The sequence below is a fragment of the Crinia signifera genome, chromosome 4 (genome assembly GCF_055691185.1).
Source record: "Crinia signifera chromosome 4, ASM5569118v1, whole genome shotgun sequence".
NCBI classification, from domain to species: Eukaryota; Metazoa; Chordata; class Amphibia; order Anura; family Myobatrachidae; genus Crinia; species Crinia signifera.
The window spans coordinates 259,210,392-259,221,273 of record NC_139220.1 but is presented as its reverse complement, the minus strand read 5'-3'; positions in this window follow the sequence as shown (position 1 = coordinate 259,221,273).

The window sequence follows — 10,882 nt, the reverse complement described above, 5'->3', positions numbered from 1 at the left end:
GCAAGCATTGCATGGAGTGATTCATGTATTAACATTGCTATAAATCCCGGGGGTTCATCGAGACTAACACTAGCTACAAAAATATGTTTATACGTTTCCTTCTCTTGGGTACATTTGATCAGTTTATACCAGGAGAGTACTGTGAAAACTACAAAGTGCCAATGACAGGTTTATTGCATTTACATAACCTAATTAGAAGGATATTAAACAATATTGTATTTCCACACAGAAAAGTAATATAAAGTAGAAAAAGAAAGAAAAAAAAAGGAAAATAAAATAAAACACTCATTTAAATACAAAACAAACACTACACCAAACGTATACCCCCGGTTCCCCAGACAGATGCAGATTTGTGTAAGTGCAACCTAGGCCAGGGTCTCAGAAATGGTTATTGTCATCGGGCCTAATTCTGAGGTGGACGCAAAAACCAATCATCGGTCTGCAAATGTTTTTAAGGGGTCGATGTTCTAAGCCGTGGAGAGAGTTAAAGTGAATGGATATAAAGGTGTAGATGTATTATTAGTCGGACGGTACACCCCCAGACTGGACACTACAAGCTCCGGAATGCAGAGTTTGATGCCCAGTCCGGCATTCCGGGGTCTTGTTCGGGTCCGGTTTTTACTTAGTCCCCAAAATGAGTGCACTGTGCACCAAGGCACATACCCCCCCCTCCCCATCATTTCCGATTTCTTTCTTTACATTGCACTTTATGCGAATGCCGCCACCTGCCCGTCCATCAGTAACACAGAGCAGCTGGCAGCAGGTGGTCAGACCAGAGGGGGAGGGGGAGGCACAATCCCCTCTCCAATCCTAAATGCTCCAACCACGCTTCTCGCTATCACCACACTTATAAACCCTGTTGCAGCCTTCAGTGCACTCAACGGCCAGCCCGACCCTGTACAGGCGGAACAGCGGAGTGCCAGAACAGCTAAGGGGTAAAAAACCCGCCAGACCCACTGGGAGCAGGTGTGCAGTTTTCTTTGTCACCAACTGCATTGGGGAGCTGGCTGGTATTGGTGGGGGAAAATGGGGGCAGGTGCTGTGTTGTGACATGGACAAACCTCACCCAGGCACCCCAGCCTCTGCTGAGTACATACTGACGACTATATGCTGTCCAATTACACACACACCTTGACCAACTTGACTTGCTCCTGGCACTTACTCCCTGTCATCACCCTCTCCTGTCACCCCCTGCTGTCACCCTCTCCATAGCATCACACTCTCACTGTCACCTTCCCATGTCATCATCCTCTCTGTCACCTACTGCTGTCATCTTCTCCATGGTGTCACCTTCTCCCTGTTACCCACAGATGTCACCCTCTCCATAGTGTCAGCAGTCTTCACTCTCTCCATAGTGTCACCAACTTCTGTCACCCTCTCCTTGGCATCACGCTCTCCCTGTCACCCCCTGCTGTCAAACCTTTCCATGGTGTCAACCTCTATGTCACCCACTGCTGTCATCCTCTCCACGGTGTCACCCTCTCCCTGTTACCTATACCTATCAAACTTGTAATGATGAGCAGGCTGTCCGTGTTAGACTGACACTGAGCAGCAGGACAGAGGATCAGGCTGTCAGTGTGTGACAGACTAATCCACTGTCCTGTCACATTTGTCTCAGTGACAGGGGCGTGTGTCCCTGTCACTGAGGCAGAGTAACAGCATGCATCGTTGCGGGGGTCGGTGCGGGGTGGCGTGGGTTGCGCTAAGAAGCCCATAGGCTTCTATGGGGTATCACCAGCTTTTGCTGGGTGACTGTGAGCTGAAAGCAGCTGAGTTTTGTCATTTGAGCTGCTTTCAGTTCAAAAGCCACCCATTGTGTACGGGGCAGCGTTGTGCGCTGATGCGCGCTCCCGCATCATCGATAGCCCCACTACTCAGCAGCTGGTATTACAGGGGTGAACGTCTTTCCATAGCGTCCTGCTATAGAATGTCATACACCTCTGGGAAAATTGCTCAGAAGGGCAAAAATGGCACAGTGTGTATGCACTGAGAGATTTTCAGCCCAGAGAATTTCCCCATCATCGTTGTCCATACACGCTGGGCAAAAATGCCCAGTGTGTATGGACCTTAAGAGTCTTTGGTTTAACTGCATGGTGACATCTTCCAGAAGATATCACTGAGAAGAAGGTGCAGTGGATTTGGACAATGTAGTACAGGTTGAGTATCGCTTATCCAAAATGCTCGGGACCACGAGCATTCCGGATAAGGGATTTTTCTGGTTTTTGGAATAATTTTTTTTAAACATACTTACCTGACCTCTGGTGGTGCCCCGATGATCCCTTGGTGTCCACTTTGTCCCAGCATCCAGAGCAGGCCTCCAGCACCGTCTCCGGCATCTCCAGCAGTCCCAGGAGTGCATTGCGCGAGTTCCCAGGCGCGCCGGTGATGTCACCAGCGCGTGCACACACTCGCGTAATGCACTCCTGGGACCGCTGGAGACGACAGAGAGGATGCTGAAGGCCTGCCGTGGATGCCGGGGGACTTGGTAAGTATATGAAAAGGGTTAGGGGGGTAAAAAAATAAAAATAAAAAAATTCAAATTATTCCCAAAAACCACGGTTTTTGGAATAATTCGGATTACTGTTGCCCGGATACGGGATGCTCAACCTGTAGATGTGTGACTCGTCAATGTGCGGAAGAAGAGGTATCAGCAACATTATCTGCGCTGATACTGCTTCTCCCCCATGTATGAAGGAGGAGAAACAGGCTCTTTATGTTATGAGACAAACTTAGGCTAAAAAAGCAAGCCAATCGGGTGCAAATGTTATAAATGAACCCTTGGAAAGGAATAATTAATATGAGATAAGACTAACGGCTGCTCCCAAATAACAAACTGGTATTTTTGTTAATTAGAACACTGGAGAAAGGGAAAGGATATGTACGATAAATCGTAAATATCCAGAGAGTGCACACAATCAGAGAAAGTTATATTGGTAATAAAAATTAATTTATTAATTTATTAATATGTATATGCATACATTATAAAACTATACCATCAGTATAGACTTTTAAAATAAAACAATAAAACAATAAAATGACATATACATGTATACACTCCTCGGAAATGGTTTCAGTATACGGTTGTCCTGGTAACCAATAGTTCCAATATTCAGAGAGCTCTCCTTATGCAATAAATGAAGGTATTAATATTTGAATGCTCCCTGTGCTGGGTAATACGATATTTACTTGCCGACAGATGGAATTGGTAGCTGGTATTAATAGTCCGCACTGGCCGCAGACATCTCCAGCTACCCCGCCAGAAGTTGCCACCTGTTGACCCGCTGATGCCAGTGAGCAGGGAGCGAGCCGTCTGCCTTCGTCAGTCAGCTGAGATGGAGAGCGCTGAACTGCCGAAAGCTGCTGAAGTTGGATAATAAAGGCAAACTCACTCAGGCTTGTTGGTTCTTTTATATTCAGCTGAAACCGGCTAGCGCTGTTGATGTCATAAATTATTACTAATATAACTTTCTCCTATTGTGTGGCGCTCTCTGGATATTTACGATTTATCGTACATATCCTTTCCCTTTCTCTTTGTGTTATGAGTTTGGGTGTGAACCCACAGCTGTGACCACTGTTTAGGATGGCCACAGTGAACCCTAATCTGCCTCTGTTGGCCTTCCCTGAAGGATGGCTGGTACATGCAAGAATTAGGACTTCATCATGTTTGAAGGGGCAAATTAGGTCCACCCCAACTCTGGTGCCACCAAGTCTTAAGCAGGGACAAGGTACTGTAGATCTTTAAAGGAAAAGGCCAGAAGGTAAAACTAGCTAAAGGGGACTGCCTGAAAACAAACTAACTAATAGCACCTGGCCAACCACAGGGGAAATGGATAACACAATATATGAATGACCTCGTTGCAAACCAAAAGAGACCCAGTCACAAGTACTACAGACACTACAAGAATGCACATTACACGCAACACATAAAAACCACAGCAAACAACACAAAGATATGGGTAAATATGGGTTAATATAAACAAAAATAGTGCAGACCTGCGGCAATCCTCTGGTATTCCTAGAAAGAAGGTAATAAGTGTGAACCAAATGGAATCCCAGACTCTGTCCACAAAGTTGCTTGCTCCAATGTCGAGCACTTACAGTGTACCAGAACTGGACTGGAAGCAAGCTGGTATCCCAGGAACAGATGAAACAACACTGCTAGAGAAATAGGAACCAAGAGGAGGGCAGGTGACTATGACAAAGGTAAACGATCACCAGGGCCGGCCTTAGGCATAGGCCAACTAGGCAATTGCCTAGGGCATTAGGAATGCCTAGGGGCATCAGCAGCTTCTGCTGATTAAATTGATATGCAGCATGCCTATATTCTGTGTGTGAGTGAGGCTGTACCTGCATATGAAATAGTGTATTCATGAAAATAACTAACATAGCATTCCGTATGCAGGTACAGCTACAGTCGCTCACAGAATATAGGCATGCCACATATCATTTTAATCATTAGAAGCTCCTTGTGTGTGCTGGTCATAACAATGCAAATAAGACGAATTTTCAGCAAAAAAGGCACCCAACCTTAGCAGAACTGGCCAGGAGCTGCATGGCCTATTGAGTCAAGATGTATGAGGAAACATCTGTATCCAAGCAGAGGCAGAGGACACAGTGTTAGCGGCTGTGCGAGTGCTGTCTGCAGGTGGGTTGGTTGTGCAGTAGTGTTCGGCATATGTGTAAGGGGCATTATGTGCATTAATAATGTGCAACATATGTGTAACAGGCGTTATGTGTGTCATGTGTATAAGGGCATTAATAATGTGCAACATATGTGTAAGGGACATTATGTGTGTCATTATGTGTATGAAGGGCATTAATAAAGGTTGGCATATTGTGTAGGGGCATTATGGTTATAAGGACATTAATAATGTGTGTCATGTGTAAGGCGCATTACTGTGTGGTATTATCAGGGGTGCCGAGAGAAAGGGGTAGGGGGTACAAATTACCCAGGCCAAAGTCTGATGGAAGGGCCCAGTGGGGGCCCCGGAGTCCCTCCCCTTAAGTGACAGCAGCAGCTGCAGCTCTTCTCCTCTGCCCAGCACACACTGCTTTGTGCTGAGTTGCAGTGTGACAATGGAGGTGCTTAAAATACAATATTTTCTCAGGGTATAATGTGAATAATGTGAGGAGTAATGTATATAAGGTAAAGTGGTACTACTGTGTGATGTAACGTGAATAAGGGACACCATTGCATGATATAATGTGAATAAAGTGGCACTACTGTGTGGCATAATTTGAATTGGGGGTACTATTGTGTGGCCATGCCCCTTCCCAGCAAGAACACACCCCTGTTTGGGCTGCGCACCGATTGTGTGCACTGTTTCTATTTAAAATAATGCAGGTAGGAGCACCAAAATGATGACTGCTATGATGAGGGTTGATGGTGCTGGGAAAGGGGAGCAGGGTCAGAGGCGGAACTAGTGGCGGTGCTAGGGGGCAACAGACAAAATCTTGCCTAGGGCATCATTTAGGCTAGGGCCGGCTCTGACGATCACCGACGGGGCTGTGCTACATTGATTCCCTTAAAAGGGCTCAGGTGACCAATCACCTGCGGAGAATCCAGCCAGCCCACCGAACCGAATGTGGGCAGCTGCGGGAAGGCGCACCTCCCCGGCGTCTTCTGTTACCCTGGCAACCGGTGGGCGGAAGTCGTCGCCTGACCGGGTGTTGTTGGGTGGAAGTAACTCAGCGTCCCTGGTTGCCGAACGAAAATGCTGGGCGGTCTATCAGACCGGGAGACGGAGCTTCCAGAGACGCCGCCTGTTAGCGTGGCTAATGCTTTGACAATATTGGAGACTATCAGGGGAGCCCCAGATTCTACAGTCCATATGCAGCTGCTTAAAATTGTCTGATGGTAGAGCTGGTCCTGCATATAAGATGTCTTAGCTTCGGAAAGTATGTGTTAGAATTTGTAGTGTGCATGTGCTCAATTTGCATAAAAATTCCATACTGTATAATATAATTAAATAAATAGTGTGGATGTCAGCTGCTGTACTCCACAGCTGTGCTGCAGGTGTAGTGTCCTGAACTGACTGTACTAATCTACAGTACACTGTGCTGCACACAGTCTGAGACAGAAAGCCTGATCATCAGTTTGCAAGACCACAGACACACACTTGTGAAAGACAATTACTTAATCCAACAGGACAGAGCAATTTTCATGGTGATCAATAAGCATTTCATCAGTGAGTAAACAAAAAATGAATAATCAGTATTAGTTCTAAAGATTTTGGTAAAATAAACCAACATCTATTCAGTTGCTAGAATTTAAGCTACTTCATTAATAACTCTTGCAATGCTTGCTGTGCTAGTCCAATCCTCCTATCCTATGAACACCACAGAAACAAAATAAATTCACCAGTCACGTAACAATGGCACTGCAGCCAAAGCAGTGGTTTGGGGGAGTCGGCGCTGCGGGGGCGCATGGTCTCTGCAGATTCCAATGGGTCTAGTCATCCATATGGAATTTGCTAAAAAATGTCCCTTTAAAAATGTCTGCTGCCTTGAAGGAGACAGATGCTAGGAGTCTTACGGGAGGATGGATAGATGGTAGAGGTCCTATTGGGCAGCGTATATCGCTAATTTTCATCAGATGCATCAAACATTAGACAAGTACATACCTTTATAGACACCCATCACCTTTACCCTCAGTGCAAGCAGCGCAGGTCCTCCTCAGACGCGTGCGTGCGTCTGGCCGGGTCGCATAGTGGCTGACGTCACGCTGCAGCGCTTTGGTGGTTGCCTGGTTACTGAAATAAACAAATGTGTAAATAACTAGAATGTTAAACAAACGATACATGGTAGCATGATAGGTAGTTAAGCAATAAATGACAACGAATGAAAACTGCAGGTTGTGGGAAGCGGAGCTCAATAGATTTGGAAACAATGAAGAATATAATCACAGAAAGCAGTTTAAATTGCAGAGATCATTTTTAAAAAGGTGAGCAGAATGTGCCTTCATTGTCCCTGTATTGCCAGCATTGTCCCTGTATTCAATACAGGGACAATGCTGGCAATACAGGGACAATGCTGGCAATACAGTGTATTGCCAGCATTGTCCCTGTATTGCCAGCATTGTCCCTGTATTGCCAGCATTGTCCCTGTATTGCCAGCATTGTGCCTGTATTGCCAACATTGTCCCTGTATTGCCAGCATTGTCCCTGTATTGCCAGCATTGTGCCTGTATTGCCAGCATTGTCCCTGTATTGCCAGCATTGTGCCTGTATTGCCAGCATTGTCCCTGTATTGCCAGCATTGTCCCTGTATTGCCAGCATTGTCCCTGTATTGCCAGCATTGTCCCTGTATTGCCAGCATTGTGCCTGTATTGCCAGCATTGTGCCTGTATAGCCAGCATTGTCCCTGTATTGCCAGCATTGTGCCTGTATTGCCAGCATTGTGCCTGTATTGCCAGCATTGTCCATGTATTGCCAGCATTGTGCCTGTATTGCCAGCATTGTGCCTGTATTGCCAGCATTGTCCATGTATTGCCAGCATTGTGCCTGTATTGCCAGCATTGTGCCTGTATTGCCAGCATTGTGCCTGTATTGCCAGCATTGTCCCTGTATTGCCAGCATTGTGCCTGTATTGTCAGCATTGTCCCTGTATTGCCAGCATTGTGCCTGTATTGCCAGCATTGTGCCTGTATTGCCAGCATTGTGCCTGTATTGCCAGCATTGTCCCTGTATTGCCAGCATTGTCCCTGTATTGCCAGCATTGTGCCTGTATTGCCAGTATTGTGCCTGTATTGCCAAATAGATACATCCCCTGTAGAGCTCTGGGTGTGCAATCCAGTGTAGAGGTGTGGGAAAATAATTATTTCACCCTGGGAGTAAACATGTAATGGTGGCACAGTCCTGCACCAAAATAAAAACGAATTACATTCCAGATATCTGATTGTGTGATTTTTTGAACCTCGACCAAAATCATTTCAAACTTCCGGACTCCATCAAAAATTACTTGCCTACCCCTGATATATATATTAGAGATGAGCGGGTCCGGATCCCTGAGATCCGACAGATCCGAATATCGTAGATCCGGGTCAGATCCGAGTCGGCTCGGGAGTTCCCGCCTGAATTCCGGACCAATAACGAGGCCGACCGTCATCATCGCGGATTCTCGTGGGAGCGGGATCTTATAAAAAGACGCACGCGCGGCCCGCCATCTTCACTCCAATCTTGGAGAGGGAAGAGGGTGGTTGGGCAGCTCCGTGTGCCCTGTGCTGTGCTCTGTGCCCTGTGCTCCGTGCTGTGCTCCGTGACCTGCCCTGTGCTGTGCTCCATGCCATGTGCTCCGTGCTGTGCTGTGCTCCGTGACCTGACCTGTGCCCTCACTGCCCTGTGCTGTGCTCCGTGACCTGCCCTGTGCCCTCAGTGCCCTGTGTTGTAGACTTGTATTGAGAGTCAGTGACTGTTTACAGGCCTGAGCCCTGTAGTGTGATTTAACTAACTAGGTGCTGCAGTGCTCACACGCAGGGGCTGCAGTGTCCACTGTCCAGGGGCTGTCCTGTGGCCCGTGCCCTGTTGTGATTTATTTAGCCCTAAGCCCTGTGTTGTGATTTATTTAGCCCTGAACCCTGTGTTTTTTGTGATTTAACTTACTAACTCAGTGCTGCAGTGCTCACACGCAGGGGCTGCAGTGCTGCTGAGTAGTACACTGTGTACAGGGGCTGCAGTAATACAAGGGGCTGTGTCCAGTGTGACGGCCTATATCTTATCCATTGTCCAGTGTCACGAGTCACTCACGACATATATCCTGTGTACTGTGTGACGACACATCCTGTGTCCAGTGTGACGACATATATCCTGCATAGTTGCCTACCCTCCTGCATTCTGCAGGAGACTCCCTGAAATAGCAGCAATCTCCCTCTCTTGCTCATTAGTCTAGCAATCTCCCTCATATCACCAAGCCCACGTTACACTGTTACATTTTTTGGGAAAAAGGAATGAGAGATAGATACATTTACATTGAATCATCAGCACCATTTCCCAGCACTTTATAAAGTATAGTAGCTCTTACTAACTGCTTTTTACATTTGCGTATAAGTCATTTTAAAAGATTCCTCTCAAATGTAGCAGTACACACCCACGCTTCTAGGTACCACGTTCACAATCTCTCCATATATGGAACTAGACACGCCCTTTGGGTGGGGCATGACATGCCTCCTCAATGGGGTGCTTTGCAAAATTCTATTACCAACTATAATCTCCCTGAAACTAGTTTTCAAAAGTAGGCAAGTATGATATCCTGTGTCCAGTGTGACGACATATATCCTGTGTCCAGTGTGACGACAATATATCCTGTGTCCAGTGTCACAAGTTACAACATATATCCTGTGTCCAGTGTGACATGTAATGTGTGCCGGCATATATCCTGTGTCCAGCGTGACATATATCCATTGTCCAGTGTGATGACATATATCCAGTGTCCAGTGTGACGACATATATCCAGTGTCCAGTGTGACGACATATATCCAGTGTCCAGTGTGACGACATATATCCTGTGTCCAGTGTGACGACATATATCCTGTGTCCACTGTGACAACATATATCCAGTGTCCAGTGTGACGACATATATCCTGTGTCCAGTGTGACGACATATATCCAGTGGCCAGTGTGACGACAATATATCCTGTGTCCAGTGTCACAAGTCACAACATATATCCTGTGTCCAGTGTGACATGTAATGTGTGCCGGCATATATCCTGTGTCCAGCGTGACATATATCCATTGTCCAGTGTGACGACATATATCCAGTGTCCAGTGTGACGACATATATCCAGTGTCCAGTGTGACGACATATATCCAGTGTCCAGTGTGACGACATATATCCTGTGTCCAGTGTGACGACATATATCCTGTGTCCACTGTGACGACATATATCCAGTGTCCAGTGTGACGACATATATCCTGTGTCCAGTGTGACGACCTATATCCTGTGTCCAGTGTGACGACATATATCCAGTGGCCAGTGTGACATATATCCATTGTCCAGTGTACAGGAGCTGTGTCCAGGGGCGGTGTCCAGAGGCTGTGTCCAGTGTGAGGGCTGTGTCCATTGTCCAGGGGCTGTGTCCAGTGTGACGGCTGTGTCCAGTGTACAGGAGCTGTGTCCAGAGGCTGTGTCCATTGTCCAGGGGCTGTGTCCAGGGTGACAGGCTGTGTCCAGGGGCAGTGTCCAGGGGCTGTGTCCAGGGGCAGTGTCCAGTGTCCAAGGGCTGTGTCCAGTGTGACAGGCTGTGTCCAGTGTAAAGTTAGAAAAAGAAATAAAAGTAATAAATAAAATAAAAACACATTTTTGGAGGATGATGGAGGAGGAAATAGTGGGAGTGCTGAAGCTGCTACCACCAGTCATGATAAGGCCGATACCTCTTTGTATTTGCTGTTTGGAGCATTTCTCTTTTTTTGGGATAGTTTATTAACCCCTTCCTGACAGAGCCAGTTTTTGCGTTCCTGACAGAGCCATTTTTTTCAAATCTGACATGTTTCACTTAAGTGGGGATAACTTTTTTTTGCTTTTACTTATCCCAGTGATTTTGAGATTGTTTTCTCGTGACACATTGTACTTCAAATTAGTGGTAAATTTGGGTCGATACAGTCTGTGTTTTTTTGTGAAAAATACCAAAATGTCGTGAAAAAATGGAAAATTTTGCAATTTGCAAAATGTCACATTTTCTGCTTGTGAGACAAATAAACATACCACTCAAAATAGTTAATAACTAACAAAGACCATATGTCTACTTTATGTTGCAATCATTATTTCAACCTCCTTTTCATTTTTTTGGACACTAGGAGGCTTCAAATATGAATAGCAAATTCAAAAATTTTCAAGAAAATTTCAAACACTGATTTTTTTAGGGACCAGTTCAGTTCTGATGTGACT